Below are 27,473 nucleotides of genomic sequence, written 5' to 3'. Positions count from 1 at the left end.
TGCTTAATGGACTTCTATTCACCCTTTAAAACCCTGTCATCATGTCAGAATTCTTTGCGAAGCCTTGCTGATGTCTCTTGAAAACAGAATCATTTCCTACTCTGCATTAATTGTATCCCTTCAACGTATTTCTGTTTTTATTCCACTAGATTTTTGTGACACCCAAGGTCAGAGACTATGCTTTATGTATCTTTGTAACCTTTTTCATGGACATATCAGACATTCAAAAGTATACATAACTGGATATACCCTGTGATTGATTTCCAGTCAGTTCACTTGTTGAGAACAAACTGCCCAAGAAGATGGTCCTCTAAGGAATACTGAAGCTGTTGCTTTTGAAAAACACAAAGCATTGATGTTACTAAGGAAACAAAGCACCGTATAGTGTGTAAAATCCAGTGCAGTGAACGGTAAGTCCACTCAAATAATGCTCTCGAGCCTAGACTTGCTCCCAGGCATCGGGATGATAGTTAATAGATACTGTCATAACAATCCTGACCTTCAGTGAGAAAGGCAGAGTCAAAGTAATTTCTTCCCATTGATTTCTCAGAAGGCTTCAGTTACTTCATTATTCCTAATGATGTCAAGTGAAATAACGTGATAAGTGGAATAATGAAAATTATTTTCAACAGTATGAAAATGTTTGTAAAATATATGAAGCTCAGTGAAGTGACAAATGTGGGAAGGGGATTTTATGTGATGGTCTACACACTATGTATGGATGGGAAGTCCTTATTTAGAGTTTCATGTGTATATGTAACTTGGTGCAGGGCACTAGGAAAGAAACTTGTTGGCCCTAAAGAATGCAGTGTCCCAGCTGTGTAATTTGTTATACTGTCTAGATACATTATGGTGAGATGGTCCTAGCAAGCTGTCTTGAAATATGTAAATTCAGTGGTAGGAAAAGACATGGGTTCCATTAGAATTTACATCTTATCCTAAATCGTTTTTAAGTGGCAGAATGACTGGGGTCCTTGAGATCTGACCAGGACTCTGCACCTACAACAAAGTAGTTTGTCAAGCAAGGGAGAGTGGCGTGATAATGCTGATAGCTAGCATTTATTAAGCCAAGACTGCTCTTAGCATTAAGCATGTGTTAAGTCATTTTAATGTCACAGCACTCATTGAAGCTAGTTATACCATTATCCCCATTTTGCAGATAAAATTTTAATTGGTACTTAATCACAGTTTCCTTCTCCCTTCCTTCTGAGTTCCCAATTAACTGCGAGCTGAAACAGGGAGTAAGAGAAGCAGAAGTCAGTGTCAGATTATTGTTAAATATTGATAAGAAAGGACAGCTGGGTCTATGACAAGACTCAGACTTCCTATTATGTTTCTCCAAGATCAGATGTATATACAAAGAAGAGCATAACAGACAAAAACATATTACAAAGATTTTTAAAAATATTCATATACTGGCATTCTTTCTCTGCTGATATGAAACCCCATCTGCGTTACATATGTGGTTCCATTGATTATTGTATCTGCTTCTGAGCTTTTTCATTCGTTCCATGGCCATGCATGCCTATTTCTGGGCATATGCTACACTATTTTAATGACCACGGCTTTAAAATAGGTCTTAATAACTGGTAGAGCAAGCACAATGTTCTTCTTCTTCAAATTATCTTGGCTGTCCTCCACTTTTATTCTTCCATTTAGATTTTATAGTCATCTTGTCAAGTTTCATTTTCAAAAAGCTATGGAAATTTTAATCAGTATCATAATATATTTCAGATTAATTTTGAGAGAACTGCCAACTTTATATTTCTCCAGTAATTCAGGACTTGTTTTGTGTCCACTTTTGTTTTGTTTTTTTTTTCCAAAAAATATCTTGCCAGTCATGTCATACTATTCTTGCATTTATTCTGGAATAAATCTTTTCATCTTGCTCAACTATATTTTTTACTACTTCTTTCGGTAAGGACCTTAGTCTTCGTATGCCTGAAGCTATGTTTTCCTCCTTACTTTTGGACAATAGTTTTGTATTTTATGTGTATCTTATTTTTTAGGCTATTGTTTTTCCTCTGCATGTTGACACTAGTACTCTTTTGTCTTTGTTCTTAGTTGTTGATGAGAAGTCCGCCATCAAAATGAGTGCCGTTTCTGTAGGCAATTTTTAGTTCTACTCTGTTAGCTTTAAAGATTTTTTTCTTTAGCTCCAATACATCTAGGTATGGACATATTTGTATTTATAGTATTAGCCCTGGGGCTCAACTTCTAAGTATGAGACTCATGTCTTGGTGGAAATTTTTCCTCCGGTATATCTTAAATGTTTTTCTGCAGCATTTGTTTTAGCGTTGTCTTTTGGGACTTTCATGGGACATATATACTCCTAGAGGACATATATAGAGTATATTAAAGACTTGCCAATATATCAAGCAGGTTTCTAAGTTTCACATATTTATATTGTGAACTATGTTCCTAGTATACTTGTCATCACTATATTCAGTGTTGTCCAAAGAAGCATTTCACCCATCTAGTGAGGATTTATAAAGCAATTTCAATAGCTATATCTAGATACAACACCAAAGGTATGATCTATGAAAGAATTATTCAAGCCAAGACAAAAGGCCCCAAATGGCCTTCTGCTAAGCCCCACATCAGCAAACCAAAACTGAAACAGTTTCAGCTCTCCCAGAAATGGAATCTTAAACTAGTCCATCAAGAATCAGCTGATGATTGGTCTTCCTAATAGACCCCTGCAGCCCTTAAAGAAAAGTAATCCTGCAACAAACAATCCGCTGTTGTTATTTTTTAAAAAAATAACTATTTATTTATTTGAGAGAAAGAGAGCGTGCGAGTGCTGGGGGAGGAGCAAGGGAGAGGGAGAGAATCTCAAACAATCTCCCTGCTGAGCATAGAGCCCAATGCTGGGCTCCATCCCATGACCCTGAGATCATGACCTGAGTCGAATTCAAGAGTTGGACACTTAACGGACTGAGCCACCCAGGCGCCCCAAACAATCCACTGTTTTGCCTAATAGAAGTTCTTTCTTCCTGCTTGTTTCTGCCTATAAAAGTCTTTCATTTTGTACAGTGCTTTAGAGTTTCTTTCTATCTGCTAGTTTGGATGCCCCTGATTCATAGATCACTGAGTGAAGTCAATAAGAGTTGTAAAACTTACTGAATTGAATTTTGTTTTTTAGCAGAAATAATAAATAAGCTGGACTTCATTAAAATTAAAAACTTCTGCTCTGCAAAAGACATTGGTAAGGGAGTGAGAAGACAAGCCACAGATAGAGAAAATACTTTCAAAAGACACATCTGACAAAAGATGGTTATCCATAACATACAAAGAATTCTAAATATTCAACAATAAGAAAAAAAATAACCTCAATTTAAAAATGGGCCAAACACTTGAACAGACACCTCACTAAAGACGATGTACAGATGAAATAAGCATATGAAAAGATGTTCCATATCATGTGTCATCGGGGAAATATAAATTAAACCAACAATGAGATACCACTACACACCTATTAGAACAACCAAGACCTTGAACACTGACAATACCAAACACTGACAAGGACATGGAGCAACAGGCAGTCTCATTCACTGCTGGTGGAAATGCAAAGTGTCACAGACATTTAGAAGACAGCTTGGCAATATCTTACAAAACTAAGCCCATTCTTACTATATGATCCAATAATCACTCTCCTTAGTTTTTACCCAGAGATAAAGCTTATGTCCGCACAAAAACCTGCACATGGATGTTCACAGCAGCTTTACTCATAAGTGCCCAAACCTGGGAGCAACCAAGGTGTCCTTGGGTAGATTAATGGATCAATAGCTATATTTTCCATGTTGGAATTTCAAAATTTTTTTCATATCCCATCTTGCATCTCTTCCTAGGTTCCTTTTATATATATATTTATTATTTATATGAATATAATTTCTTCTTTTACCCCTTTGGAAATCTTATTAACCCCTCTGACTTATTTTTATTTAAACTAAAGAAAATTAACTCCTATATGCTGGTTTTTTTGGCTATCTTTCTTAGTGTTATTTTCCTTACAGATTTTTGACACTTAAATTCATCTTGAGTAGTAGTTACATGAGTCATGACAGATTAACTATTGTAAAAATCAATACTCACATATGAGAGATTCAGTACAGTAGGCACATTTCTTTCTCATACAACCATTTAATACAAGAGTTTGGATGGCCGCCCTCCACACAGTGATTCAGAGATTTAGGCTTTTCCATCTGATGGGTCTGCTCTCCTCTAGGGCCTTTGAATTTTTCCCTTGTTCAACCACATGAATCCCTCTGACCTTCAGTCTCCTCAAATATAAACTAGAGATAATAACAGTACCTACTTCATAGTTGAAAGCATTAACCCTGTCACTGTACTCAATAAATAATAGTTGCTAATACTAATAATGACTATATAACTCCATATGCAATGAGATCCACTGGGATTTTAGGCAGAGGAGTGGCATGGCATATTCAAATTCAGCAAACATTTGAGTGTCCATCCGATGCCATATGTACATGCTGAGAATAGAGTAGTAAACAAAAAACATATAACTCCTACCCCAGTGGAGCTTATATTGCAGTGGGAGAAACATGACCAACAAGTAAAAAGAATGATGTTTTCGAAAGTCACTGTGGTGGCACTGTGGGGGAAGATGTAGAGGGTGGTAGGTTGCTTGTGTAATAAACAAGATCAAAGATGCATAGGCGTTTGGGCGCAACGACGGGGATGTAGAGGAGAATATGGGTTTAGAACATTTTAGAGGTAAAATAGCAGTTCTCGGTGAGACATAACCAAGGGCAGAAGGGCAAGAGCATGAGAGAGAGAAAGAGTACGGAACAAAGCCCAGATCTTGCGTGTTTCTGATTTGAGTGATTCTGCAGATGGTGGCAACAAGATGGGTAATAGAAGAGCAACTTCGTGGGAACAAAGCAATTCAATTTTCCACCACTTGTGTTTTTAATGTTCCTGTAGGATACTTAACTATATTTGTTTGGTAAGCAGTTCTGTACATTTTGTTTATCGCAAAGCAGGTGTGCAGGAGTTTACCCTCCAGATCCACTCTCTATCAGGCTCTGTCCCCTGGAAGGCCCACCTGTATGAGTGGTATCAGTAGACTTCCTTTTGCCCTGTTTCTGCATGAATTTTGTCAAGAGTGAGCATGGGAGGGGCGCCTGGGTGGCGCAGTCATTAAGCATCTGCCTTCGGCTCAGGGCGTGATCCCGGCGATCTGGGATCAAGCCCCACATCAGGCTCCTCCGCTAGGAGCCTGCTTCTTCCTCTCCCACTCCCCCTGCTTGTGTTCCCTCTCTCGCTGGCTGTCTCTATCTCTGTCAAATAAATAAATAAAATCTTAAAAAAAAAAAAAAGAGTGAGCATGGGAGAATATTGGAAGAAGGGAAGGAGGAGAGCCAGGTCAGGGTGTTTCCTCCCCAGGCTACTTCCTGGCCAGGATGGTGTAGTCTGGTGTCATCCCTTGACTAGAGGCCAAGGTTCCAGTCTATTTCATCTCCCCCTTTCCCTGTCCCTCTTGGGTTCTACTACTCTCTCCCTTGCCCCTTTAAGCCTAGGGGAGGTAATGAATCCTGTTGTTACTAGAGTCAGGATTCTACCCTCATTTCTCCTAGGTTCCTTATACTCACTTGCTCACATTTTGAACATCACCCCTATGTTAAATTGTTCTCAGATCACTCAGTTTGTATGTGCCCTGTGTTTTCTTTTGGGACCCTGCCTGATACAGGAGGCAATAAATACAATAAATAATTATTGAACAAAAAAATTACAAATAAATATAGAGATGGATGGGTGGATCCGGACTTGAGAAATTGACTCTTGTCTAGCTCTTTGGGTAATAATGGAAGTCATGAGATCCTTGAGGACTCAGGTCAGAGTAAGGGGGAAAAAGCCACTATCTGGCAGGGGTGAGAAAGAACGTGGAGAGGCAGTGCACGGGGCGGCAGGAAATTCCAAGGTGTGGTGGATAATCCTGGCAAGGCATATTATGAAGTTCTTCAGGAATTTCCCCTCACCTAGTAAGAAAATACATTGCTCCTCAGGGATGAGGGGTAAGGAGGGAGGAGAATCAAAGGTAGAATTAAGGAAGTAAAAGACAACACGTCCATATTTCTTCATTAGCTTCAAGGGCAGAACTACTGCCAAGGGTAACGATGTAGAAGTTGGAATGTCTTTATTCCTTGGGGGAAAACGTTCCTCCTGCCACATCTTTTCATCCAATTTATCTGGCTTATATTTGTCAGAAACCTAGGCATTTCCAAACCAAATAGCTGACTTTCCCTATAGCAGGACCAAAATAGCTACAAAAGGCTGGGTGTGCTTCGTTCAAACAAACTTGGCAAGAAATACTTGCCACATAAAACATGGGTCACTCTCTCTGCTCACAACTGTGGCCACACCTTGCAAAATGCAACGGGGGGAGTTTTGAAACAGTTGAAATTGGCCCTGCAAATGCCCTTCCAGGCATTCCTAAAGTACACACAGGAGGAAGGAGACCCACCATCACAGTTATGTGGGATGGTGGCCAAGTTCTTGCCAAAAATATAGAACAACGGCCACTGCCTTTAATCCGTACCCCACGCACCCTACCCCACTTCTAAAAGAGCACCTGGGTGATGCAATGAGTAAAATAAAAACACACCATATGAAAAACTATAGGAGTAATGGGTAGCTCACTATCTTGAATATGGAAATAGTTTCACAGGTATAGACACATGTCAAAACTTACCGGTTTGTATACTTTCCATGTGGTGTATTTTATGTCAATTATACCTTGGTAAACTTGTGTAAAACAAGACAAAACAGAACCACACCATATAAAATGGAAGGGCGGTCCTGGTAGGGAGCTAGGCGTTGAGAATGTATGTGACAGTTTGGATAGACCTGGCGTATGTATGGCTTCCGGCCATGTTCTCCACGTTACTGCCGGAGTGGTTCTTCAAGAATGTGAATCAGATCCTGTCCTCCTCTACTCAAGATGCTCCAGTGACTTCCATTCCTCCCTGAGCCAAAGTCAAACCCCCATAACCTGCATAGAGCCCCACCAGGCCCCAGACGCTCAGACCTTTGTGACCTCTCCGGCTTTGGCACCTACTACTTTCCGCTCTTCAGTCACATTAGGCTCCTGGTTATTCTATTTTTTTTATAGATTTATTTATTTATTAAAGAGAGAGAGGAAGCATGAGTTGGGGAGGGGTAGAGGGAGAGAATCTTCTAGCAGCCTCCCTGCTGAGCGCAGAGCGCAATGTGAGGCCCGATCCCATGACCCATGAGATCATGACCTGAGCCAACTGACTGAGACACCCAGGCTCCTAGCCTCCTTGTTATTCTTGATCGAGCATGACAGACTTACCTCAGCACCTTTGTACCTGCTACTTTCTCTGCCTGAAATCTTTTTTCTACTCCCAAATATGTATGTGGCTTGCTCTAGATGCTACACTTTTAGCTTTTTCTTCAAACTTTACCAGCTAGTGAGGCCTTCTCTGACCTCCTGTTGAACATGGCATTCTCCTGCGTCCACCTTGGCCTCAGTGCTTCTCCTTCCTTCCCTGCTTTATTTCTCTCCATAGTACTTTGTCGTCATCGGCCATTCTCTATGGTTTCCTTAGTTGTGATTTATTATCTTTCCCCTCGTCCTCCCACTACAATATCCACTCTCCAAAGGCAGGGATTGTTGCCTGTTTTGTTTACAATAACACCTGTACATGGGTATGCGTTCAATTAAAAAAAAAAAGTTTAGATAATACGTCATTCAGTTAAAGAAAAAAAATCAAAATCGTTATGAATTTCATGCACAACAATAAACACATTGTCTGGAAGTTAAATGGATAGCTTGCTACCATTGGAATCATGCTAAAAGTAAAACTATTTCTTCTTGTTCTAAAACTTCTCTGGTGAGATATGCCATTCTTAAACTCATGAAGTACAGAAAATAGAGACATCTTAAAATTAATCTGGTTCATTCAGCAATTTCAATGGCAGGTACAACATCTCAGCCCAGTTTTAACTGGAACATCTCCAGTATTGGGTAACTTGCTCTTCATTTATTCAAGAAGTAGTTATGATCACTGTGCAGATTAACTTTATGTATCAGCTTGGCTAGGCTATGATGCCAGATGTCTGGCTAAGCATCAGTCTATCTGTTGCTGTGAAGGTATTTTTAGGATGTGATTAACATCCAAATCAGTAGACTGTGGGCAAAGCAGATTATCCTTCATAACATGGTGGGCCTTATCTAATCAGTTGAAGTCCTTAAGAAGCTCCTCTGGGGAAGAGGGGACTCTGCCTCCAGGCTGCTTTGGACTACAAAATCAGCTCCTCCCTGGTCTCCAACCTGCCAAGCTGTCCTCTACATTTTGAACTTGCCAGCCTTCACAACTATATAATCTAATTTCTTTAAGTCTCTCCTCTCTCTTTTTTTCTCTCTCTCTTTCTCTCTCTCTCTCACACACACACGCCCTTACTGTTCTGTTTTCTGGATAATCATGACTGATATACTTACTGAGCCCATGTTCTGAGCCAGGTGCAGCCTAGGCACTAAGATATGATGAACAAGACAACTTGGAGCCTAATAAGAAAGTTAAAAAACAAAATAAAACAAAACAAAACCAATGCAAGTTTGGTAAATATTCTTAAGTGGAATGAACATTGTGTCATGGAAACTAACAGACACATCTTAAATTTAATAGGGACAACTGACCTAGGTCAAGAAGTCCTCACTTTAGAAATAAAGTCAAATGACCCATGGAGGAACTTGGTGACAGCTAGAGGGACATTTTGGGCCCCCTGGCGTCCTCTCATTCCAGCTTGGCATGCCTTGTGCAGAAGCAGTGGTGCATAATTCCTAAAGGGAGAGTTCCAGTCTCTGCTCTGCCATGCATTTCCCATGTGACCTGAGTCGGCTGCCTCATACTTCTGTCTCAATTTCCTCATCTGTAGAATCTGGATACATCAGTATATAATCCATTGGGTTGTTATAACATTAAATGAAAGAATTTCAGTAAAGCATGGAGGATGGCTTCTCACATATTGAATGTGATCAATAAAAGCAGACCATATTGTTACCCTTTAAAAACTGAGTTGACATCGACAACACAGGAAGCAACAGGTGTTGGCAAGAATGTGGAGAAAAAGGAACCCTTGTGCAGTGTTGGTGGGAATGCAAACTGGTGCAGCCACAAAAAGTTAAAAATAGAGCTACCCTATGACCCAGCAATTGCACTACTGAGTATTTACCCAGTAAGGCTGAGTTCAAGAACACTAATTCAAAGTGATACATGCATCCCTATGTTTATAGCAGCATTATTGTAAATATACAATAGCCAAGACATGGAAGCAGCCCAAATATCCATCAACTGATGAACGGATATATTTTACACACACACAAACACACACACACACACACACGTGTGTGTATACACACACACACATACACACACACAATGGAATATTACTCAGCCTTAAAAAAGAATGAAATCTTGACATTTACAATGACATGGATGGAGTTAGAGAGTATAATGCTAAGCGAAATAAGTTAGAGAAAGACAAATACCATTATGATTTTACTCATATGTGAGATTTAAGAAACAAAATAAACAAGGAAAGGGGAAAAAAATAAGAGAGAGAGAGAGCCAAAGCAAGAAACAGACTCTTAACTCTAGAGAACAGAGTAATGGCGACGGAATGAAGGTGAGTAGAGGGGAGGGTTAAACAGGTGCTGGGGATGGAGGAGGGCACTTGTGATGAGCACTGGGCATTGTGCGGAAGTGTTAAGTCAGTGTATTATACACCTGAAACTACTATGACACTGTATGTTAACTCACAGGAATCAGAATAAAAACTGAGCTGGAAAAACAAAAAAACAAACAAACAACAACAAAAAAACCCCTGTCGATCTATCAGTTTATTTCCCATCCCTTGGAACCACACAGACCGGTCTACTCCCTCTTCCCCATGCCAGCAGTTCCCGACTGTAGGGCAGCCAACACGTCCCTCCTACCGGCCTCTACCGCCAGCCTCCCCTCTCAGTCCAACATCCCTGTTCCTTCACCGCCCCTCTTGTGAAATAGCTTCCAGTCTCCTCACCAGCAGGGTGCTGACCTCTGAGACAGCTGGGGAGTGTCCCCTCGTCCTGACTGACCCCAACACTGAGTGTGCGGAGCCGTGGGACCGCCACCTTCCCTGCTCTGGGAGTGGGACCTCTGTGTCACCTCGGGACTACATGCGGACCTGAAACCCTACACTTGGTAGACTCTGATATGAGTGCACATTCCTGGCCTCTAGGAGGACCCGTCTTTTTTTTTTCTTCTCCTCTCCCACTTTATGAAAAGAACCATTTTACTTGCTTGTTATGTTTGTCTATTATGGTCTCGTTCATTTGGGGGACAAAATTCCTGGGAAACAGGTTTGGTCAGACCACCCCCTGTTCCAAAATCACTGTAGATTTCCTTTTTGTGCCTCTATCCTGAGGAGCAAATTTCTAATAATGATGACGAACGTATAATTCCAGTTTGCTCTGTGAGAGAGAGACTCTTGTCACCTATGAACGCACTTCCTCCCCACTGCCCGATGTGGGAGGTGCTCCAGGAGTTTCTGCCTTTTCTGGTAAGGGAAGCCAGACTCAGAGCCAAACAGCTGTGCAAGCCCACTCAGCTAGTGAGCAGGACAGCTGGGATCCACACCGAGGCCAGCTGTCCCAGACTCAGGCTGTGGGTCCACTGTGACATGCTACCTCTCCAGATGTCATTCTTGGCCCTGCCCCATCGGTCCCCAACCAAGTGTCCTGACACCACGGTCCCCCAGCACGAGCCCCTCTTCCTCTGCACCAGATCACATTCATGGACACGCAGGCACGGTACCATGCACACTGCCCGCTCGTGCACTGCAGTCACACAGCAGTGTTTGTCACCTCTTGGACGTCACACTCCCTTGTGCACCTGCCTCTGGGCTATTGCTTCCATGATTCTTTGGGGAAGGAATGGAGGAGGCCCCCCTTGAGCCCTTGCCTAAGGATGACAACCACAACAGCTAACATTTATATATAACTGCATACCTTGAACTACTCAGACTACCCTACATATATCCACTCATCCAATCTCATGACAGACGACCCTAGGAGGTGGACTCTATTATTGTTTCCATTTTACAGATGAAGGAATTGAGGCACGGAAGGATTAAGAACACTCAGCTAGGAAGTGGTAGAGACTGGATTCTTATCCATGAAGCCTGGTATTCTAAATCCTTCACCTCTGTTCTTCTCTCCAGTCCTTTTTAGGATGTCATTGCTCTCAGCTGGAGAGACACCTTTTTTGTAGTATTTTCAACTTTTGATTGTAATGATTTCTAAGTTTCCCCCAGTAGATTATGCCATCATCAAGGGCAAGGCCTGCAGCACCCAGCACAGTGGCCAGGACGCAATATCTCTTTGCTGAATAAGTGGCTGAAGGAGGTAGTGAATCAGTGCTAAGTGAGGGAGCACGGAGGGTGGCAGTTGTCAGTAAAGGTAAAGAATGAAGAAGAGAGATCATTCTTTAATCCTTTTCCAGAAAATCCACATGCAAGAACGGCCAAAAACCCAGGAGAAAACACATGCCAAAGAGAGACCAAAACCAAACCACAGATAAAAGAGAAAAATCTCTTAGCTGATAAAGAACTTATAAAGACTTTTAAAGACTTCTTTATTGGAACTTTGGTATAATATTTCTCATTGTAATACAGAGCTCTGCAATGGTCCTGTTTTTACATCCGTTTTCTTGCTTCACTTCCTTTGCTACTATTTCCATGACCCCATGTTTGTGCACCTTCTTTTCTTGGTGCCCTCTGTGCATCTGGGGCTCTCGGCCAGTTGCAGACATGCCAGGTTTGAATATTTACACTGAAGTCAGCAATACCATTTTTTTTTAAAAATGGGGTAAGTGCATAAGAACTTTGATTATAATTTCCTGAACCAGGAAAGCCAGCCACCAGAGATAGAAATTCAGTGGTCAAGTGACTTCATACGAAAGCCACGATAGGTACAGAGGTTCTCAAAATTTAGCAGGTGAAAGTCATCTATGGAATTGGTTTAGGGTACAGATTGCCGGGTCCCAGGGCCCCAGAGATTCTGCTTCAGTATACCTGGGGTGGGGCTCAGGAATGACAATTGTGAATCGAATGCCCAAAGTGATTCTGCTGCAGGTGGGTGTCAGACCACACACCGAGAAAGGCCACGGTGATGCAAAGAACCTGAGCTGTGGCTTTTTAGAAAGCCAAACTTCACACACTTAAATTATCTTTTAAACGTGTGCAACTCTCTTAAACTCCTTGAGCCTCAAATTCTTCAGCCTCAAATTCTTTACCTGTTAGGAGACAATAATGCATACCACCATATGGTTAGATCATCAGGCCATGCTTCCATGGGATGGAAATTTTAGTGACAGTCTGTGTAAAGATGTCACTGGGTTTGGCAGCCATGCTGTAGAGAAAGGGTGGTAGTAAATTCCCTCTAACACCACTTTAGAAAAAAATTAAGTTCAATTAATTAATACATAGTGTATTATTAGTTTCAGAGGTAGAATTTAGTGATTCATCAGTTGCATATAACACCCAGTACTCTTTATAACAAGCACCCTCCTTAATGCCCATCACCCAGTTACCCCATCTCCCCATCCACCTCCCCTCCAGCAACCCTCTGTTTGTTTCCTAGAGTTATGATTCTAATACCACTTCCAAGAAATAAATGTATCCTCAAACCACTATAAACATGCCCGACTATCTCTGGGAAACATGATTTAGCATAAGGAATGAAGTGATTTAAAGAACAATTTTATGTGAGTATATTTGCAAGCCTGGTTGAAATGGCTAAATTTCAGGAAAAATATAAATTACAAAAATTGACTCAAGAAAAAACAGAAATCTAAATTAACCAATAGCCATTAATGAAAGGTGGATTGCAATCAAAATGATCTCTCTACTATAAAAATAGGTCCAGATGCAAAAACACTAAATAAAATGGCCATATGTAAATTTAAGCTGAGTTTTTTTTTTTTTTAAGATATTATGAGCAAGTAATGTTTATTCAGGAAGCGGGTACTTTTCACGATCAGGAGATCTATGCTATAGTGTATTACATTGATATAAGAGGAAAAATACACAGCCATCTCAATAAGTGTAGAATAAACATTTAAAATGTTCAGGACTCAGAGTCCATAGTCTCTTGTATATATGGACCACATCTTCTTAATCCAGTCATCTGTTGAAGGGCATCTTGGCTCCTTCCACGATTTAGCTATTGTGGACAATGCTGCTATGAACATTGGGGTGCATATGGCCCTTCTCTTCACTACGTCTGTATCTTTGGGGTAAATACCCAGTAGTGCAATGGCTGGATCATAGGGTAGCTCAATTTTCAACTTTTTAAGGGACCTCCACACTGTTTTCCAGAGTGGCTGTACCAACTTGCATTCCCACCAACAATGTAGGAGGGATCCCCTTTCTCCACATCCTCTCCAGCAATTGTCGTTTCTTGCCTTGTCAATTTTTGCCATTCTAACTGGTGTAAGGTGGTATCTTAGTGTGGTTTTGATTTGAATTTCCCTGATGGCTAATGATTTTGAACATTTTTTCATGTGTCTGTTAGCCATTTGTATCTTTTGTTTCTCTTGCCTTTGGAGATGTGTCATGAAAAAGGTTGCTGTGGCCGATGTCGTAGAGGTTGCTGCCTATGCTCTCCTCTAGGATTTTGATGGATTCCTGTCTCACATCGAGGTCTTTCATCCATTTCAAGTTTATCTTTGTGTATGGTGTGAGAGAGTGGTCAGGTTTCATTCTTTTGCATGTAGCTGTCCAATTTTCCCAGCACCATTTATTGAAGAGACTGTCTTTTTTCCACTGGATGTTTTGAGAAACAAACTGAGGGCTTCGGGGGGGGGGGGTGGGGGAATGGGATAGGCTGATGATGGGTAGTAAGGAGGGCACGTATTGCATGGTGCACTGGGTGTTACACGCAACTAATGAATCATCGAACTTTATATCAAAAACCAGGGATGTACTGTACGGTGACTAACATAATATAATAAAAAAATTATTATAATTAAAAAAAAATAAAGTGTTCAGGGCTCATTCAAGATGAGAAGAAATCCTAATACCTTGATTAGGAGGACACTTCCTTAATCTGATGAAAGTGTGTATCAAACTTTACCAAGCATCATGCTTGATGATGGAACATTAGAACTATTTCTGCTTCCAGTCAGTGATGTAATAAGAGATCTATGCAATGAGATTAAAAGAGAAAAAGAGAAAAGTAGATAGAAATTATAAAGAAAGAGGGATGACTCTCCTTATTTGTAGACAATATAATTGTCTTATAAAAAACCTCAAGAGATCCATAGATACTATATTAGATCTAATTAAATAAGCAAAGTTGGCAGATACAAGATACAAAAAACCCCCCATAGACATGTATATACATGTCTATACAAATGCAACCACTAGAAAAACATAATAAAGATAAGATCCCATTTAAATAGTGACTAAAAAACTTAAACTTATATAGAAATAAGTGTAATGAAAAAATATCTATGCCCTTTATTAGGAAAATTATGAAGAATTATAAAAGGATATAAAGAAAATTAAATAAATGGAGGTAAATATCATATTCAGAGTTGGATAGACCCAATAAAGATGCCAATTGTTCATAATTAATTTACAAATTCAAAATCAAATCTTAACAGTACCTTTCCCCGGAACTTGAAGGGCTAAGAATAGCTAAGAAAAATTTGAAAGAACAAAACAAAGTGCTGGGTCTTACTCCACCAGATATCAAAGCTTTGGTAATTAAAACCATGTGGAATTAGCACATGTCCACATAAACAATCAGACCAAAAAAGGAATACGGAGCCCGGAAACAGAACCATGTACACATGGAGGCCTGATACATGAAAAGTGTAGTACTGTAGATCTATATGTAAAAAGAGTTATCCCAATAAATTGAATGGATGTTATTGTACATACTTACAGGAAAAAAAATTAAATTAATTCCCTACATCACACCATACGTGCACAGAAATTATTATAAGTGGATTGAAGCCATAAATATGAGAAGTTGAACTCAAAAACTTTTGAAGAAACCAAAGAATTATTAAATAAGAAAAATAGAAATTCACATAGTTATGAACATTTAAACCAAAATAAAATTTCTATTAAACAAAATACACTGTAAAGTAAGAAGATTAACAAGATATTTGGAGCCAATATATGCAATGATATAACTGGCAAAGAATTAGGACCAGAATATTCAAAGTATTAATATAAATCGACAAGAAAAGACAACCCAATTTTTAAAATACGCCGAAGATATGAGTAGAAGCAGCACAGATGACCAATAAACTTAGAAAAATGTCATTAATAATCAGAGAAATGCAAAATAAAGCCACAGTGAGATAATATTTTACACCCAGATTGTCTAACATTCAGAAGCTTGGCATTTCTGTATATCTACTTCTGGCTCTGAGGGAGTAACTGGAAACAGACTTATTTTCTCACAGCAAACAACTAGGAAAATGAACAAAATAATTTTAAAAAATGTTTTCTATTTAGTGGCTATAAAACAACAGAGAGGACTAGAAGTTGCAAAAAAAAGTTGGAGAGGGGAGAGAGCTAAGCAGAGGGAAAAGTCCTCCAGGGTGCAGAGAAAACCACACAGGGTTGCCTTTCTTTGTATTCTCACTACGAAGCCAGTGATGTGTAGGATGAATTTCTATGAGTAAAGGCAAAGGCCAACTGGGAATGTGTAAGCTGAGAAATTCTCCAAGCTCAGATACAGCTATCTTTGAGCCCAAACAGCCAGAGCGGAGAGACATCATGGGACACCAGGGTCCCCTACTTGATAGCCAAGAAGAGGCAAGTCTTAGAGAACAACGTTAAGTCTGAGGAAAAGAATACCTTAGACCTATCCTAACAAAGTTAAAAAACAAAAATAAACCTGAAAAAATAAAGCTTCTCTAAAGTAACACTAGTCACTTGCAGAATAAATCTCAACATTCTAGACACAGACCTTACACCTTTTACAAAAATTAACTTAAAATGTATAAAGACATAAAATGCAAAGCTATAAAACTCCTGGGAGAAATCCTAGATTGCCTCGGCTGTGGATGGCTATGACTTTTTAAAAACCACACCGAAGTCAGGATGCATGAAACCCGCTTTTCATATACATACAGAGAGCGATTGAGAGTAAAAGGATGGAAAAGGATACACCATGCAAACACCAAGCATAAGAAAGTTGGGGTGGCTATATTAATAATAGAAAAAGACTCCAGAACAAGAAATATTAGTAGCAATAAAAAAGGATATCTCATGGTGACAAAGGGGTTAATTATAAGAACACCTAACTCCTAAATGTGTATGCATCATATAAGACAACTTCAAAATATATAAACAAAAACTGATAGAATTTCAAAACTTCTGTCTTAGTAATTGATAAAACAGTAGACAGGAAATGAGTAAGGATATACAAGATTTGAAAAACAGTTTAAACCAATTTGACCTAATTTACATTTATAAAACACTCCAGCCGACAATATCATAACATATTCTTTCCAAGTGCCCATAGAAATTCAACAGGATGGAACATATACCAGATTACAGAACACTCCTTTCAAAATGAATCAATGTGGGATTAAAATCAGAGTATTTCTCTTCAAAGAATTGATTTGGCCACCAATAGCATAAGATTATCAGTAACATAATCCCCAACCATTTGGAAATCAAACACTGCACTTCTAAAATAAACCAGGGGTCAAAAAAGAAATCAAAACTAAGGATGTACTGTATGGTGACTAACATAACATAATAAAAAATTATTATTAAAAAAAAGTGAAGAAGAGATGAGCACTGGGGACATACAAAGAAATACAATGTGTTTTCTGCCCTTTCAGGACTCATGATCTAGTGGGGCCAGTAAATGAAGCAGTGGAATAGATATGGAAACTACTCGAACAGAGTAGAAGTGCTATGCTGACATAGATAAATGAGGGACGCACTTTGCACAGGAATGTTGATTCTGTGAGTAATTTTAAGACTGGCGTTTACCAATGAAAGAGAAGAGTATGTTTAAAAGCTGGGCAGGGGTGTGTATGTGTGCACAAAATGGCATTTCATTTGCCGGGGATAAGGGGATGATGTGAGGAATGATGGTGGTAAGAGATGAGGTTGGAATTGTTGCAAATAGATTAAATAATGAGTGGGAGAGCTTGGAATTTATCCCGAGGCTGCTGGCAAAAGGTGTTTAAAGGAAAACGAAGGGAGACATGCTTAGACTCATGTATTGGAGTCATAATTCTGGCCATCTTCAATATGGAAGATGATGTGGGGTTTGGGCTGGGGATGAGGAGATGGGCATGAATGCTGAGTGACCCATTAGGAGTCTACTGAAATAATCCAAGGGAGGGGTCATGAGGGTCTGAATTAAAGGTCTAAGAATTTAAGTGGTGAAGCATGTTCTCTTTAAGAGTCTGGAGATGTGAGTCTGAATCCACGTCCTCACAAAAACTCAACAATTTACTCTTGAGCAAGTTGCTGCACTGCTCTGGCCCTAAGAACATCATCTGTGAAAAGGGAACCACCCATGGTAAGAGCTGTCAGGGACAGCCACGCTTGCATCCTCTTAGAACTTCTGTAACCAGCTCTGAATACCTGTTCCCTCTGCCTGGAAAGCTCTTCACCTCTTGTGGGGTGGAGGCTTTCTCTGACCTCCCAATCAAAACAGCTTCCACTGCTCACTGTTGAACACACCACTTTATTGTCTCAATAGCTTTTACTAATACCCCAAATTCTCTTATCTATTTGCTGTGTCTCATCTGTCTATACCCCACCAGAATGAAAGTTCTGTGAGGAAAGAAAAATTACCTGTCTTACATCCCACTGTACCTCCAGCTTCTAGAACCATGCACGTAAAGGACACTGATTAAATGTCTGTCAAGTGTTGAGTCTCATAAAACCTATTTGTTTTTATGAGTATCATGAGAATTGCATAAGATCACACAACTAATAAATAGTAGAGAGAAATGAAAATCCTTGTCTTCTGATTTCCTGGTTCACTGATCTTTCCATGCAAGACATCTGGTCTCTTACCTCATAGGATCATTTGGGAGATCAAATGAGAGGATAAGATGAAGAGCTGTAAGTTTTCTGAGAAGACAAGGCTCATGATTTAGAAGTTGCCCGGAAAGGAAACAATGACTCAGTGCCTCTAGAGGCTGAGAGCAATTCACGAAATTCACTGTATGGGCAGTGTCGAACCTAGGAAGCTTGGAAAAGGTCACTCTTTGTTTCTGCTCAGATGTGAAAGCCAGCATCAGGTGCTGTTGAGAATGAGATTCAATAGGGACATATGATACGGGAGGGAGGTAGATGGGGCAAAGGAAATAGATAAAGGTCTGTCTCATTAAAGTGTTACATAAGTCCTGAGGTGGCAGGATGCCCAGTTGCTTACATCTAATGTATTCCTTCCTCTTGTGGCTTTCTGAGTGAAAGGTTACATCCTCCTGAGTTTCTTCCATTTTACAGGGCTGAGGAGGGAAAATCTGAGAAAGAGAGAAGACATCCACCAGGCAATAGGTGACTAAATTTGACGTAATGGAATATGTTAATCCATGCATCTCTCGCTCACTCGTCCAGCAATTGTTGAATAATAAAGAAATTAATTAATATTGCCAGACGCTGTGTGAGGCATGGTGATAAAGAGGTGAATAGAATAGACAGGGGCTTTACCTAAGGGACCTTGAAGGTAAGTGGAGAGGACAGATAGTAAACACATGTTAGTGTGATGAAGTCCCATCTTCTTGGGGTGACCCTGGAGAAGTGCCCCCTTCTCAGTGACACTCAGGACTACCTAGTAAAAGACAACTAAGAAAAAAGGTATTTCAGGAGAGACTCTGGACTCCGGGAAACAAACTGAGGGTTACAGAAGGGAGGGGGTTACAGAAGGGAGGGGCAAAGGGGTAACCGGGTGTTGGATATTAAGGAGGGCACATGATGTGATGAGCACTGGGTGTTATATGCAACTAATGAATCATTGAACAGTACATCAAAAACTGATGCACTCTACAGTGGCTAACTGAACATAATTTTAAAAAAAGAAAAACTTTTTTCCTTTGTCGTCTTTATATTAAAGTAGAAATATAGCCATAAAGCAATTTGATTTTAGTACAAAAGTTTACATTTGGAACTAGTATTCAATCTGAACTGTACTTAGTCTTTACATACATGCGCTTTTAAGGATTTGTGTATTTTTTCACATTTATTTTTTAAATTTTTGAAAACTATTTTTCAGCTTTACTGAAGTATAATTGATAAATAAAATTGTAAGCTATTTAAAGTGTACATTGGGACGATTTGTTGTATGTCTACACGATCAAAGGATTCCACCCATCTAGTTAATAACCATATCCACCGCCTCGCACATTTATTTGTTTGGTGTTTTTTTTTTTGGTGAGAAGTTTAAGTTCTCGCTTAGCAAATTTCAGTTATACAATACAGTGTTAGCAACTGTACTTACCATGTTATACATTAGATCCTCAGAATTCATTCGTCTTATAGCTGAACGTGTGTACTGTTTTACCAACCACTTCCTGTTTCCCCCACTGCCACCCCAACCCCTGGCAACCACTTTTCTACTGTTGGTTTTTATGAGTTTGGTTTTGTTTTGTTTTTTAAAGTTCCATATAAATGATACCATGCAGTATTTGTCTTTCTCTGCCTGGCTTATTTCACTTAGTATACTGTCCACAAGGTCCATCCATGTTGTTGCAAATGGCAGGATTCCTTCTTTTTCAAGGCTGACTAATATTCCATTACACCACACACACACACACACACACACACACACAGAGGTACATAAATACTTGGCAGAATTCTTCACATTCTAGACGCATCACATTTCACAACTGGGAAAAATGCTCTGGCTACACACCAGGTGACAGCAAAGGCTGCCAGCTTGACCGTGGGATACCCAGTGACCATGTGTCCAGAGCTGTCCTTCACCCTTGGATGCCAGCTGCCCTGGGAAAGGTTTGCTTTCGGGTGAGGTGCTGCTGTGCAGCTGAGATGAGCCCTCCAGGGGCTGACAGCACCCCAGCAGCCGGGCAACAAATCCTTTCTTGAAGGGGGAGCTGGACAGCACCCCTCCACGTTTATCACATGAAGGATGGTATAATAGTTAAGAGATGCACCACACAGTTAGGCTTAATGTTGGAATCCGTCTCGTTTCCTTTCTAACTGTGCGAGCTCAGGACATTTACTTCAACTCTGTAAGGCTCAGCTTTACCCCCTATAACGTGAAGATAATAATAGTCCTTTGGTTATGAAACTATTGTTTCAGCAAGTGAGGTAATATATGCTAAGAACCCTGCACAGTGCTCCCAAGGGCCACCCATCATTGTCAGCATTACTTGTAAGCTGAGACGGAGCAGTTAAAATAATGCATGTGTCAGGTATAGTCATGCTTGATTATGCTCAGATTATTTCTCCTTTCTTCCCCCCCTTCTAATTTTTTTTCCGAATAATGTTTCAGAGTCTCCACGTGGCTTTCTTTGGATGAACGGTTGGTGATGAGGAGAAAGGTAAGATCAGTAGAGGATTAGGGCAGGAAAATTCTTTGTTGTGTTTGCTTACTGCTCAGTAGCCCTGGCAACTCCGCTCCAGGCTGGCTCCGTGACCACTGCCGTTCCACTAGATTTATGCTGCCCAGGCTGCAGACCTGCGTTACGATGGATTCCCCAGGCTTCCAGCTATCCTACCTCTCTTCGGAGACACCTAAGTATTCTGATCAAAGGTTTCCACTTGCTGGAGAAGTGGAGCATGATTTGACCAAATCTAATTTTTGTGTGGATATGGGTGTGTTTTCATTTCCCCTTCCATAAAAAAAAAAAAAAAAAAAAAAAGGAAGGGGGAGCAGCATATGTTATTCCTTTGCTGCCATCTGAAACAGCCAAGTTGAGAGCCAATTTATTCAGCCTAATTCGTTCCAGATTTCTCAAGGAATAAACAGTGTTCTTGAGAGTTCTCAGATGTATGGCCAATAGAGATCTAGTTGCCCAGGAGCGCTAATGTCAAACATTCAGGTACCCTAGAGTTAGGGCACAAGGCAGTAGGGATGGAAGGTAGACTCAGACACTCTCTGGGTGCCCCTGAGACCCCAGAGCTGTGTGGTGTGACAACTGCTTTGCATACCCTTAGCACAGACCAAGAGAGCTCATTAGGGTCCCTGTAAGCAATATCATGTTTCATTGCTCAAAACTTAATTCATATCTGCAGAGACGAGGGATTGCTCTGAGAGAGCAAAACGAAAGGAATTGTATTCATATTCTTTCTCCATGAGTCCTACATACCCTTCAAGACCCCCAAAAGCCCTACTTTTTCTACAGAAATCTTCCTAGATGATGCCAGCCTATACTGATAAAGGATTCCTATTGGAATTCCTATTTGGAGCTATTCCAAATCCCTGTTTCTCGGGATGAAAGAGAGACTCTGCTGCTCACTGAACCCCTGGCTTAATGAGAATGGGTAACACCTACTGTGTAAAGAAGAAAGATTACATCCTTTGGCGGCAGGTGGTTCTAGGTTCAAATTTTGCTTCGCTTTTACTTGCTCTGTGTATTTGGGCAACTTAGCTCTCTGAACCAGGTTCTTCATTTGAAAAATGAAGATGATAATTTCTGGGTTTCAGATAACATGTATGAACAAAATGACAGGACTACCATCATTTTAGCTTTTGTTTCTTAGTCAATATGCGCTTGGTCTTCTCTGATATATTGAACATCATATCGAACATTCCATGAGGAGAACTGAGCTCATGGTGAGGGGGCCAGTCTGTGTGCTGTTTGTACTCGGCTCTATTTTTCACCCTTTCCCTGCTTTGCTTTGTGTCACTGGGGATGACCCCACATTTCCCAGTCTCCTGCTTAGAAAGTTCTAGCGGGGTTGGGCCCTGGGAGGCACAAGTCAGAGATAAGAGGCAGAGGAGAGAAAAAAATCCAGGTGAACGTGTCTCTGGCCCTGGCTGTGTCTGCTCTTTGGCCCTGAGACACGCCTGTCTGGTTTCATCTCTTCCCAGGTGACCCTGACCATGGGGCTCTGGAAACACCCCTCCCTCCAGCCGACAGCATTTCCTGCTGTTGCTAATCTCTTGGCTTCTCACCTCTTCTTTCATCAGTGCAACAGGTTTCTTCTGTGCTCAATACTGAAAGCTTCCTGGTTGAACCCTGACTCATATATTGAGTATGAAGAAGGTACTCAGTCCATAATTGCTGCACATTGTTTTAAAAAGCATTAAAGAGTCCTGGTAAATATAGAATATTGGAAATCAATAAATCCTAAATATATGCAAAGTCCCAGCCTATTCATTTCAGAGAAAAGGAAACTGAAGCCCCAAAAAGGGAAATGACTTTGCCAAGGTAACACAACCAGAAAAATATGCAACATGCATGCCCATGTGAAAGGCATTTCTCCTAAGTATGTAATGTGGATTTCTAGATGTACATTACTTGAGGACAGGGATTCCTCTTTGTACCGTAGATCCTTGAACAACATGGGGGGTTTGGGGTGCCAATCCCCTGCACAGTCAAAAATCTGAAGGTAACTTTTAACTCCTCCCAAATTGAACTGTTAATAACTTACTGTTGACTGGAAGACTTACCAATATCAAACAATTGATTAACACTTATTTTGTATGTTATATATATTACATACTCTAGTCTTACAATAAAGTAGAGAAAAAAATGTTAAGAAAATCACAAGAGAAAATACATTAACAGTACTGTGTTGTATTTACCGAAAAAAAAAAATCCACATGCAAGTGGACCCATGCAGTTCACACCCATGTTGTTCAAGGAGCAACTGTATATTCATAGTTCCTAATACGTAGCCTGATACAGAGTGGATGCTGTAATTGTCTACCCAATGGAACTGACTCCTAGTCAGATGCAGACTCCCTGAGGTAAGAGACACATGGTACCCAACTTATGTTTAAATGTTGGCGTTCATAGTCGACATAGGAGTTTCCTGCCAATACTCTGGAAGACAACTATTACGTGGTTCACAAAATAATTTCTCACGCAAGCCATAGAACAGCTTTGTGGGGTAGTAGGCAAAGTCAGTATTTACCAGGCTTGTTTTACAGTTGAGGAGGGTAATGTGGCAGGCCCCAAGTAAGGTCATGGGCTGAACTCGAATCTTGTGATTGCAAAATGAATATTGTTTCAATTACGCTACCCTGTGCTCCCTATCTAACATCTGAAGTAGATACATCTGGAAGCTATAGTATATTTAGCCATTATGGCAGCATTAACAAGTTAGAAATATCCTTCTCTAACTGGGTTACTTACATCCCCAGGGGGTCACAGGGGTGTCCTGAGGCTACTTGAAGCTGGATCTCCCCGAGCATGAAATTTACCTGAAGATTTGAATGACTATGTAAGTACTTTAAATGAAAGACTGTTTCACATTAAATTAACATGGAAATATTTTGTGAGGAAGAATACGAAGTTCTGGTGATTTTTATTATAAAATACAAAATCCCTGAAAGCATCCTTGAGTTTGTCTTTGCAGGTTTAGGGAATTGCCTATTATTTCTGGGAGATGTCTTCATTTTTCATTCCAGAGGTCCTTCAGTTAGAGTTTAAGAAATACTATATCTTTTGTCTTTTTATTTTAAAGACTGTCCTTTTAAAAAAATCAAAGTAATACATGCACGTAATTAACAAATCAAATACCACAGAGGGATGATAAGAAAAACCAAGAGTTCTTTTCTCCATATCTTTCTCACCCATCCTCACACTTCCAGTCCTACTCCCAGAAACAGAGACCTATTATGTGCTTCTGTTTTTCAATCTTTAAATAATGTTTTATTATTTCTCGATGAATCAACTTTAAATATTATCCATTAACTTCTGACAACAAAAATGAGGATTTACCTCACTTAAACACCTCTAAAATTATCACTTCCTTTTTGTAAGCTTGCCTTTTCAGCCTCTAAATGGAGATTTTAGATGAACAGTATCTAAATATTGTTGCAATCAAATGTATCAGTCTATTTTTTTGTGCCCTACTTAAGAAGACTCTCTACTTCAAAGTCATAAATATATTATTACATATTATCTTCTAAGAGTTGTATTTTTTTTTATGTACACCCACAGTCTATCTGGAAGTGACTTTTTTTTTTTTTAAGATTTTATTTATTTATTCGACAGAGATAGAGACAGCCAACGAGAGAGGGAACACAAGCAGGGGAGTGGGAGAGGAAGAAGCAGGCTCCCAGCAGAGGAGCCTGATGTGGGGCTCGATCCCGTAACGCCGGGATCACGCCCTGAGCCGAAGGCAGACGCTTAACCGCTGTGCCACCCAGGCGCCCCTGGAAGTGACTTTTGAATAGAATGTAAAGTAGGAATAAGTTTATGTTTTCTAAGTGGAAGAATCTATTTATGGCAAAATAACAAAGGGCTCACTTTCATAATACAGAAAGAACATCTACAAATTAGTAAGAAAAATACTAACAATCCAATAGAAACATGAAAGTATTGAAAAAAGACTTTGCAGATTAGGATATCCTAATGACCAATTAGAATACATGAAATAATTAATAATACATGAAAAGGTACTTCATCTGAATCACAGAAATACAAAATTAAACCATAATGGGAAACTATTTTATATTCTTGAATGAAAAAAAATTAACAAGTCTGATGATAACAAATATTGGCAAGATTATAGAACATCTTTCTCCCAAACTTCTGGTGGAAATATAAATTATTAAAACCATTTTGAAAGTATTTGATATTGTGTACTAAAGTACCCTATAATCCAGCAATTCTACTTGAGTATATGTGCAACAGAAATGTGTGCAAATAAACACCAAGAGATGTGTTCAGGAATTTTATAGCAGTATTATCCATCATAGTCCCAGATTGGAAACAACCCAAAAGTCCACAAACAGGAGGATGTTGGCATTAACAGCAGAATAAGTTAATACATGGTAGAATATTTTTATAGCAAAGAAACTGGTGAATCTCACAAACGTAATCTCGAGCACAAGAAGCCAAACGTATACACGCATGCATGTGCGCACACACACACACAAATGCACGGATGATTATATTTCTATGAAAATAAATTAAGCAAACAAGCAACACACTAGAGTGATGGAAGGCAGTAGAAGAGGTTATTGTAAACAGGTGGCAAGAAACTCACCATAATGGGTGTGTTAGTTTCTGAGGGCTGCCATAAGAAAACACTAAAGACTGGGTGGTTTAAACAAAAGAAATTTATTTTGTCACAATTCTAGAGTCTCGAATTCTGAGATCAATGTGTCCGCACAGTTGGTTTCTCCTGAGGCCTTTCTCCTTGGCTTGTGGATGGCGGTCATCTCCCAGAATCTTTGCCTGGTCTTTCCTCTGTGCCTGTTTTTGTCCCAAATACCTGTTCTTATAAGAATCCATCATATCGGATTAGGGCCACCCAGTTCACCTCATTTTACCTTAATTACCTCTGTAAAGACTCCCATCTCCAAACACAGTCATATTCTGAAGTACTGGGGATTAGGACTTCAACATATGAAATTGAGGGGGTCACAATTCAGCCCGTAACAATGGGGAAAGGGTACAGTCTCATTTTTGAGGGCTGGCAACATCTCACTTCTTGACCTGGGTGGTGGTGCTAATGTGCGGTTTAACTCAGTGGTAATTTATGGCAGGGAACATTTGTTTTATTTCCTTGTTTGAATGTATGTCCTACTTCATGACACAAGGGTTAAACATAGATACAACTAAAAATGTGAATTAGTCAGCGTTGCTGAGGTAACAAACAACCCTAAAGTCTCAGGAGTTCATAACAGTAAACATGCATTCCCTGTTCACATTACTTCTTGGTGGCTGTGAATCTGCTGGCCCTAAGCTGAAGGAATAGCCTTTATTTGACACATGCCATTCTTGTGGCAAAGGGAGAAGAATAAGAGGGCTGATAAAAACCCGTGATGTCCCTTCAAGCAAAAACAAAAACAAAAACCTGTAACATGAGCTCATTTTTCAAAAACATTGGTGACCATTTCCAAGTGCACATCAGTGGGGAGGGATGTTGACTCCTTCCCCAGATGGTAAGCACTACAGGTCCACAAGAAAAAAATATAAAATCCTCTTATGGAGAGGTAGAGGGCAAATAACCTGGGCCAACAAAATAATCTACCGTAAGAGGTCAGTAGGAAACTACAGACCTGGAAGAAAACATTTGAGATACAGATGACAGATAAACACCCTTCTGACCAGTCAAAATATTTAAATACTTTTAAAAATGGAAGTGTAGGACAAAAAAAATTAGAGAATTTGTTTTATAACCTTGAAGCAGAGACTAAGTTTGACATCAAATTCTGAGGCCATAAATCCAACTACATAAAAAACACTCTGCATCAGAAAAGTGGCTAGGCACAAAGTTGAAAGACAATCTACAAGTATTTGAAACTCAAATCACAGGGAGAACGCATTTTTTTTGAGAATATGATGTGACAAATTAATAAGAAGAGGTCTGACAACTTGGCATTATTTTACCAACTGAACACAAGAATTTACTCATGTGTTGTCTTCCTTTCTGAGGCCCAGACAACTCAGATGAACAATAAAAAAAGAAGAAAGAAAGAAAGAAAGAAAGAAAGAAAGAAAGAAAGAAAGAAAGAAAGAAGAAAGAAAGAAAGAAAGAAAGAAAGAAAGAAGAGAAAAACGCTGAACACAGGAAAAGGTCTGCAGTCATATTTATAATAAAATAAATGCAAATCAAAATCATAATGAGACACTCTGGTTTCACCTATCAAATTGGCAGAGATCACAAACTTGGGTAATGAATATTGGGGACCAACAAGTAATCTTACATATTGCTGAGAGGAGGGTACACTGCCTCACTCCCACTTCAACTTGGCTACATCTCTAAAAGTTTATAATGTGTATGTCCTTTGATCAAGGGGTCCCATTCCTAAATATGCATCCCCTGGAAAGCACAAATACAAGCTTGTAGAAAGGTATTTATCACAGCATTGTTTGTAAAAAGGGCAAATGATAGAAAAGAAGCAGAAGTTTACTTCCATAAAAAACTGATTAGAGAACGTCCACACCGTGGAGTAATATGCAGTCATTAAAATAAGACACTTTTACATTTACTGGAATGGAAGGATCTCCAGCACATATTAAGTGGAAGATAGGGGAAGGAAGTGCAGAAGAATGTGAATAGAAGTCCGTCTGTATGGAAAAGTAAACGGACAGACTCTGAAATCTATTCACTGGCTGACTGTCTCCTGGGAGGAGAACTGAGTGGATAGAAGACAAACAAGGGAGGGAGTCTTGCTTTTCCCCTTTTTAGATATTTTCATTTTTGTATTATGTGTCTGTATTACCTAATTATAAACAACCAGTCTAACGAACAGGAATGAACAACCCAGGAAAACTCAGAGAAGTGGAACAAGGAACTGA

At 39.8% G+C, this 27,473-nt stretch overlaps 1 long non-coding RNA gene across 1 annotated transcript; it reads left to right on the top strand.

The window, feature by feature from the left end:
- Window positions 1-168: 168 nt before the first annotated feature.
- LOC123794996 (uncharacterized) lies at window positions 169-27,473 on the top strand. The gene is made up of 4 exons (XR_015726194.1): window positions 169-410; window positions 20,540-20,588; window positions 23,360-23,439; window positions 26,607-27,473. It is a non-coding gene; the product is annotated as an uncharacterized LOC123794996 (long non-coding RNA).

This window comes from Ursus americanus, chromosome 12 (assembly GCF_024610735.1).
Source record: "Ursus americanus isolate L20-20 chromosome 12, mUrsAme1.1.p, whole genome shotgun sequence".
In the NCBI taxonomy this organism is placed as follows: Eukaryota; Metazoa; Chordata; class Mammalia; order Carnivora; family Ursidae; genus Ursus; species Ursus americanus.
This window is presented reverse-complemented; position numbering and strand designations above follow the sequence as displayed.